Source organism: Nycticebus coucang, chromosome 13 (genome assembly GCF_027406575.1).
Source record: "Nycticebus coucang isolate mNycCou1 chromosome 13, mNycCou1.pri, whole genome shotgun sequence".
In the NCBI taxonomy this organism is placed as follows: Eukaryota; Metazoa; Chordata; class Mammalia; order Primates; family Lorisidae; genus Nycticebus; species Nycticebus coucang.
The window spans coordinates 1860109-1869709 of record NC_069792.1 but is presented as its reverse complement, the minus strand read 5'-3'; positions in this window follow the sequence as shown (position 1 = coordinate 1869709).

Here is a 9601-nt window from a genome sequence, read left to right as displayed (position 1 = left end):
CACAGTGCCTGCCAATTAAAGAAAAAAAAAAAAATATATATATATATATGAGTTTTTACATCAATGCCTAATGTTTCTCTGCCACTGATAATTCACATTAACAGGAAGAAAAGCTACAAACTAGAATAAATACTTGCAAACATTGTCTCCCTTCATTCATGAAATGTGGGTTTTGCCAACACTTTAAAAATCCATACATACAAACTGTTGGAGGAAGCTACCCTGGCCTGCTTTTTATTTATACCAGGTGACTTGGGGTAATGTATAACATATTTGATACTATTTTCCCCTAGTTTCTCTTGAAGGTAGCATTCTTTAATAAAAGTGGCACTGTGCTGCACTGTATGCTGTTTCATTTCTACTGCACTGGTGTTATTTAGATTAAGAATTTGAAATTTGTGAATTGTTACTGGCAGAATATTCTAAAAAAAACTTTCATATGCTGTCAAATTTATTAAAAAGACAATGAATGTATCCAGCAACAAGAAACTTGGAGAACGACTTTTAATAATAAACCCTAACTGTCAGATACAGGTTTTAAAGTCTCGTTACTTAGAGAGGCAGTGTCCCTGGCGTCACCCCACACATCTCTGCTTTAGATGTACTAGTGACAGAGGCAGCCTGGTGATAGTTTTCAATATTTTGGCCCTTGTATGTGGTGAACAAACCTGTATGATTAAAACATCTTAAAAGTTACAAGCCAGTGGTATTTTCAAAGGTCAACCTGTCTCTTGAAATCCCCATTTGGATAACATTAAATGCCGTGCTGGTCACAGTTCATTCTTGTCAGCCACTGGGAGAAGAGTACAGTCTAGATGTGAAGGGACCCCATGCCCGCAGATGGCAGATGCTGAAGTTTTTTGAAGTAACAACTTCAGATTAAATATTGAATTTACACAGGGTTCAAGATAAGCCCAGAAATTCTCTCATCTATGGTTGTTCTGTTCTCATCGCGTCACAACAGATATAACCCCTGAAGTGTCCATAGGCTTAGTATTTATTGAGTGGTATTTGTTTCCTCCAACTCCCCATGTTGTAGTAACAGGACCAGCTTATGAAACTGGCAAGAAATGAAAAGTCCGTTTCTGACGTTATAAAATATTACAATGTTTAAGTTGTGGAGACACAGATGTACTCTTAGTTTCCTGGGCTGATCATCCAAAATTCAGTTAGGTTTAACAAATAAAATTCTGATAAGAAGATCTGAATTTCCTAGAAGACTGCTTAAAGATTTTCTTCTTTGAATAAGATACAATAGGGTCTTTAATTTCCTCTTCAATTATTATGTGAAAAATCTGAAAATATATTGTATTTATTAAATACATGATAGGTTGATGAAAATATATCATAAGTAATTCTTTTTTTTTTTTTTTTTGTAGAGACAGAGTCTCACTTTATGGCCCTCGGTAGAGTGCCGTGGCCTCACACAGCTCACAGCAACCTCCAACTCCTGGGCTTAAGCGATTCTCTTGCCTCAGCCTCCCGAGTAGCTGGGACTACAGGCACCTGCCACAACGCCCGGCTATATCATAAGTAATTCTTAACCATTCAGATGGGAACTATCTCTCAATTTTCACCAACTGAAGTGCTGGAGCATCTGGAAAAGATCAGCTCCCTTCCTCAAAGCCTTGGATCGACCCCATACAGTAAATACTTGTAGAACTGAGTAATCGAATACAGTATATAAAGTTAATAATGAAGATATGGACTTATTAAAATGATTCAAAAAAGGTGCATTTTTAAACATTACAATATTTTAAAAGTACATTTATGAACTATGGATCTATCAGTCCATCCATAAAATTTCTGATATGCTGACAATCTCCAGTGTATATGGAGCTCACATAGCTTTGATCGGCATACTTGAGGTAATTTAGCTAACATTCTCCAAATAGTGTGAGTCTAACCCAGAAATGTCACGTTTTCCTTTGAAGTTATGTGTTCTCAAGATTCGTAATTTGGAGCACATCAAAATTAATTTGTATGTTAAGAAAATATGCAAAAGAAATATATTTATTTGTCAAATACACCAGCAAGCAACATGCAGTAAAATGAATGATGAAGTTGGGAAAAGGTCATTTAAATGGAAATATATCTTTAAAGCTTCAACATATTCTTTAAAGATCAGATGTTATCAATTACTATTATCTAATTATAAAAGCAAAATTTGTAAAAGACTTATAAAAGCTCTTTTGAATTTTAATGTTGTATATTTGATCATGTTAAATACAAGAATAAGAGTTTTCCTGGGAAAATAAGATCTAATATATTTTCCAACTTTATAAGTTTCATATCTCTTATAATAATAAAAGCTTTAAGAATTTGAGTCTTCTAGCTGTGTATGTATATGTGTGTGTATTTGTGTATTAGTTTGGAAAAGGTTCCACTGTTTTATCACAGGATTTTAACAGTTTGTCACGATCCTCTTGGAAAACTGTCACGTAAATCAGACAGCCTTAATCAACACAACAGGAAGTTATCATTCATTCAATAATGGCTTGTTTCTTGCTGTGTTTCACTCACTGCAGTTAATTCAATTGGCATCTTCTGCCTAATCTCCTAAAAATCTCACAGGCTCTGTGTGGGATGCTTGTAAACTTTCAGAGAAATTATGGTGCACTTGGTTCTGCACCGGTGCTCTTGACCTTGCTGGCTGGTATTGGATTGGATACCCAAGGAATCACCCTCATTGGGCATCCCATTGTCTCAGAAATGTGAGAGAAGCACATGGGCTTAGCTTATGTATTAAATGTATTGCTATACAGAAATGATTATATGCTAATTTTAGATAATAAAAGTTAAAAAATTTAAAATATTTGACATTGGAGCTTAACTTTCTGTAGTTACACCTAGCCAGATCTGTGAAGAAAATGGAATAAACTATCTACAATATTATACTACAAAAGTTGAGCATGGATGGCACAATTCAATGATAATACTTTCACAGTCAAGACATTTTGAAATGTCCTCATTTATATTATAGACCAGCACCAAGCAGTAGAAATTTCTACAAGGCTGGTAATATTTTCTATTTCCACTGTCTCATCTGGTAGCTACTGGCCACACGGGCTATTGAATGCTTGACCTGCACCTAGGACAACTGAGGAACTAAACTTTAAATTTTATTTATTTTTATTAGTTTAAACTAAATAGCCACTTGTGCTTAGTATCTACTGTATCAGACAAAGCCCCTCTAGACAAAATGAGCTTTTGAATCATTGGACAGTACAAAGCCAGCTATCTATAAAAGTACTGAAATTACTCCCAGGTTACCCACGTCACTTTAACCACAAACATACACGAAAGTAGCACCATCATAATCAAGACAGGGAACATTTGTGTCACACGGAATGTTCCCTTGTGCCTCTTTGGAATCAACTCCCCAACCTTCACTCTCAGCAAACACTGATTTGCTCCCTATCACTACAGATTAGTAGGGCCTATTCTGGAACTTCATATAAACGGAATCCTACTTGGTTGTCTTTTGAGTCTGACTTTTACACGTGTGTGTGTGTGTATTAGCCCTTTGTTCCTATGCATTGATGAACAGCAGTATTCCATTTTATGACTACACCTCAAATAGTTTATCTATTCATTTACTGATGGGTATTTGTGTTGTTTCCAGTTCCAGGTTATCATGTGGAACACTTCTATAAAGAATCACTTCCAAGTAGTGTGTGTGCACGCACATGCACACCCACTCACTTGTGTGTTTTCATTTCTCTTGGGTTAATACCTCCGAGTAAAATTTCTGGGCTGCATAGTAAAATATGTTGGAAATTGTGTCAAAATATTAGAATGTTTTCTGGTTGTTTTGTAGGTAATTAAGTGCTATGTCCAATAATCCATAATGACTCCATTTTAGACATGTTTGTTTTAAAAAGCATTTCTCATGACAGGATTTTTTCCTATACTCCATTATGAGGGTCCCCTATGGCATTGGTTTGTTTCACATGCACATTTTGGTCTATTGTGGCTTTAGATGCAGTACAAAATAGTAAAACTGAATCACAGGACAAGGTTTGTGTTATTTACAGTGTTCGTTCTGTTAATTAATATAGAAAAATTATTTTAATTGTAAGATATGTATGAGGAAATTAAAAAAATAATTTTACAGTCTCTGAAGTATTTTCCTGGATATCCCATCATTTCACTGACACCTTATTTATTTTATTATATTAACTTCTAATACAACTGGTTTATTTCCAACATAATAGTGATATTAAGTGTTAAGCCTTCAATTAACATAGTTTTGATATAACCTGAACATATCATAACACAGAGATCATGAACAATGTTAGACTTCATCACTGTAGGCTGGTTTTTCCCCTTTCTACAAAGGAGTCATAGATGGCCACCCTGGATAGAGGGAACAATCTCAAGAGATGCAGAAAAAAATGATTAAATGACTTGTTGAGAAGTATCCAGGCTGTGCCAGTGACAGCAATCTCAGTTGTTTATTGCAAATCCCCCACTTCCTGGCCGCTGGCTAACTTTTATCCTAAAGATGCCTGTTTTATCTTGGCTCCCATCTTTACATGACATCATATTCAAATGCTTGGGATTAGAAACAAGAAACAGAAGCTTCAGCTGCCAAAAATTTAAAAACATTTCAATGGCAAACACATTCAGTACAAACTATTAAATAAACAAAATCGCTCATCCTGCTGCAACATCAGCACCGCACTCACCTGCTGCCTTTCTGAACTCATTCTGACCTCTGCGGGTGCAGTGGCGGAAGCTTCCTCATGCACATTCCTCTCTTGGGTTTTGGTTTGGACACTTAGGCAGGAAATAAGACAAATTGACTTGTTTTTCTAATGTACACAAGCCCTTTAAATAAATTTAAATATGTAAAGTTAATAATGTTTAAAATGTTTCCAGTTTTAAGATTTTCACAGTTTGAAGGAACACTGATAGATCTGGAAGCTTTATGTTGCACAAGCATCCTAGGCTGATTTATACAGGATATGATGATGGAAGCATCGATCCTCTTCTTCACCTTCAGCATCTTCACTTATTATTCTTTACACATAGCTAACTTACACTAGCCAAAACGCATTAGAAGCCATCCGGGGAATCTCATCTCTGAGTTAGTGCACAACCAAAAGACTTTTGTGGGACGTTGACACTTCTCTGTGGTGTTATCCCCACAACAGAAAATTATTTAAATTCATTCCATCACACATTCAACTATGATTTATATGTTACTGGTTTAAGAATTTGAGTTGCAGGAGGTGCCTGTGGCTCAGTGAGCAGGGCGCCGGCCCCATATGCTGAGGGTGGCGGGTTCAAACCCAGCCCCGGCCAAACTGCAACAAAAAAAAAAAAATAGCTGGGCGTTGTGGCAGGCGCCTATAGTCCCAGCTGCTCGGGAGGCTGAGGCAAGAGAATCATGTAAGCCCAAGAGTTGGAGGTTGCTGTGAGCTGTGATGCCACGGCACTCTACCCGAGGGTGGTACAGTGAGACTCTGTCTCTACAAAAAAAAAAAAAAGAATTTGAGTTGCAATTGACTACTTGATATTATGAGACAGCATGTAGATATTTAATTCAATGTGTTAACTTTTTATTTTGCAATTTTCAATTTGTATTTTGTAATCTGTTATCCCCATCCCCCACCCTCTACTGCCCCTACCCTGGTCCTAAAAAAAAGAACCAGAGACGCTAGATAGTTGTGTAAGCTAACCCTAGTGGAGAAACAGACCCTAAGAAAGGGCACTGGGAATAAAAGGGATTTTGACTCATAGTCATATAATCTGTCTGAAGGTGATCTTCAAACTTTTCTAACTTTGATTTCAGGCATTACCTGATTAAAAACCTTAATTTAAATAATTAGTTCCATTATCTCTGTTTCTTTCTTTCATTTTTATTCTTTTTTTTTCTTTTTCTCTTTCTTCTTCCCTCCCTTCACTTCTTGCTTATATATTTTTCTTTCTTTATCCTTTTTAATAAAATGTTTTTGATAATACACATAACATGAAATTTAGCATTTTAACCATTTTTAGGTGTACAGATTAGTGCTATTAACTATGTTCATACTGTTGTGTAACCATAACCACCATGCATCACCACAGCTCTTTTCATCTGGCAAATCTCAAACTCTTTGCCCATTAAAAAAAAAAAAATTCCTGGTGCCAACTCCACATACCAAAGGTGGTAGGTTAGAACCCGGCCCAGCCAAACTGCAAACAAAAAAATATCTGGCGTTGTGGCGGGTGCCTGTGGTCTCAGTTACTTGGGAGGCTGAGGCAAGAGAATCACCTAAGCCCAAGAGCTGGAGGTTGCTGTGAGCTGTGACGCTACAGCACTCTACTGAGGGTGACAAAGTGAAACTCTGTCTCTTAAAAAAAAAAAAAAATTCCCTTTTCCCTCTTCCTCCAAAACATGGCAAAACAACATTCTACCTTTTTTCTCTATAAATTTAACTACTCTAAGTATCTCATGTAAGTAGAATCCTACAGTTTGTGTCACTTTTGACTGGTTTATTTCACTTAGCATCCTATGATCAAGATCCATCTATGTCACAAAAGGTGTCAGAATTTCCTGCTTTTTAAAAGTTGAATGTTAATATACTGTTTATGATGAAGCATAGCTCTTCAATATGCTAGCATAGGAAAAACTGGGCAAGTGGTACAGAGGATATCTTCATATTATTTCTTACAACTGTGTGTAAATCCCTATTTATCACAAATAAAAAGCTTAATTAAAGCAATAAAATGGTTGAATGACATTCTATTGTATGGATATACCACATTTGATTATCCATTCATCTATTTTATGAACACTGGGTTGTTCATGTTCTAGTTACTGTGAATAGTGGTGAAATGTTTATAGTTATAAATATCTCTTAGAACCACTTCTCTGTCCCATAAGTTTTAGTATACGTTGTTTCATTTTCTTTCATATGTAAATATTTTCTAACTTCCCCTGTGACTTTTTTCTGTGATTTATCAATTGTGTAACAGTATGTTGCTTATTTTCCACAATTTTGTGAATTTTAAAATTTTCCTTCTGCTGCTTATTTCTAACTTCATTCTGTTGTGTCCAGAGAAGGTACTTTGTATGACAGCTACCCTTTTCAAACTTTTAAAATGAGACTTAATTTGTGGCCTACCATGTGGTCTGTCCTGGAAAATGTCCCATGTGCACTTGAGAAGAAAGTGTGTTCTGTTTTTGTCAGGTAGAGTGTCCTGTATATGTCTATTAGATGTAGTTGACTTAATGTATTGTTCAAATCCTCTGTTCCTTTACTTGTTTTATCTAGTCAATCTGTCCATTTGTGCAAGTGTGGTATTAAAGTCTCCAACTATTATTACAGATCCTTTACTCCCTTGAACACTGTAAATGTTTACTTCATATATTTTAAAGGCCTGTTATTAATGATATATATGCTTATAATTATCTTGTTATATGGAAACTTTCGTTACTATTTACAGTTTTTCTTTGATATTAGCATAGTTACCCCTACTTTCTATTCATTACTATTTGCATGAAATCCTTCTCTATTCTTTCGACCTATTTGTATCTTTGGATCAAAAATGAATGTCCTGTAAACATATAGAAGGACATTTCAAAAAAAAAAAAAAAATTCATTCTTCCAATCTCTGTCTTTTCATTGGAGAATTTAATACATTTATATTTAATGTAAATGGAATTCATCTCATTTTCTATTTGTTTTCTATATATCTCCCAGTTTTTCGTGTATTATTAATATCTTTCATGTTAAGTTGAATTTTTGCAAAAAAATGTTTGAAATCTCTTTTCATTTCCTTATGTGTAAATTCTATAGTTCTTTCTTTGGTAGTTCTCATGAGGATTTTATTTAATGTCCTAGTTCTAACACTCTAATTTGAATTTTTACCAGCTTAACTTCAATAATAAAAATACTTCTGCCCCATATAGCCATCACCATTCCTTTTTAGTTAGGGATGTCATAAAAATACATCTTTATAATGAGTCCAAAAATGTAATTTTCTAAAATGAATTAGTGTCTTATATTATGCAAAAGATGAGAAGTAATAAATCAAAGTTACAATAAAACTACCTTTTATGCTAATATTTTTTAAAACATATTCATTTCTTAAGTCATAAGTAGACAAATGATGTTAAAATAACATTAGCTTTTATAATTGCTCATACAGTTAATATTTACTGAGATCTTGACTTTTTCATGAAGCTTACTTTCTATCTAGAATCCTTTACTTCAAACTCCAATTTATTTCTCCTCCTCCTCCTTATGTAACATCCTTCCTCCTTATCTCACCCCTCTTCCCCCTCCTCCATCCACTTCTTCTCCTCTTCCTCTTTTTTTTTTAATAACAATAACAATATTTAATATAAGGACTAGAAACAAAAACTTCGTAAAGAATGAACGAACATAAATACATTCAGGAAAGAAATCAGAGAATTGCTGCATCAAAATATTAAGCAATACTACTACTAATAATAAGGCAAAAAAGTAACAGTCACATTGTCAAATAAGAGAATTTTTTTTTTTTTTCTGAAAGGGGATCTCACTATGTTACCTAAGCTAGAATTCAGAGACTATTCACAGGTTTACACTGCAGCCCCAAATTCCTGGGCTCAAACAATATTCCCATATCAGCCTCTCTTAAGTAGCTAGGACTACAGGTGCATGTTGCCACAACCAGCTTAGCTAACAGGATTTCTCTCAGCATTTCTTCCAGTGAGGTCCAGTACTGATGAAGCCCCTCAGCTTTTGTTTATCTGGGAATGTTTTAGTTTCTCGTTCACTTTTGAAGAATAACATTGTCAGAAATAGTATTCTTGGTTGACAGGCTCTTTTTTTTTTTTCTTTTCATCATTTTTTAAAACACTAGCCTTCTTTTTTGTGTCTAGAAAGTTTCTGATGAGAAATGTGTTGATAATTTGATTGATCATCCCTTGTATATGATTGTTTCTAGTTCCTTTGCATCTCTCTGTCTTTCAATAATTCGTGTGTCTCTTTGAGTTCCTCTTACATTCATTAAGCTTTCTGGATATTTGTCTTCATAAGTTTTATCTAATTTGGGAAGTTTGGGCCATTGTTTCTGCAAATATTCTCTTTGCCCCTTTTCTCTCTCTCTTCTCCTTTTGAAACTCCCAATGGAAAGATTTATCCACTTGATGGTATCTAACAGTTCCTTGGACTTTGTTCACTATGCTTTCATCTTTTTCCTTTCTGTTCATCAGACTCAAGAATTCAATCATTTTATCCTCAACTTCCTAATTTTTTCTTCTACCTGCTCAAATTTCTCTTTGAATCTGTATAGTGAATTTTTTCTCAATTATGCTTCAGTTCAAAAGTTTCTTTTGGGTTTCTTTTTAGGTTTTCTATATATTTATCAATATCATCATCATCATCATAAGAGTACATGTGATTAGCCTACATTGTTTACCTTTATAAGGTAAAGTCCAAGTTGTAGTTGAGTCCTTCACCAGGAGATGTGCCCTATATCCCTACACTGTAACAGATAGATGGAAGCTTACTGAACTCCCTTATTCTTCTTGATTTAATTGTGCTTTTTTTTCATGTTAGCCTATAGTTGTTCATCTACTAGTTTTAAATTAGTATTCAATATGTGGGATACTTGCTCTTCC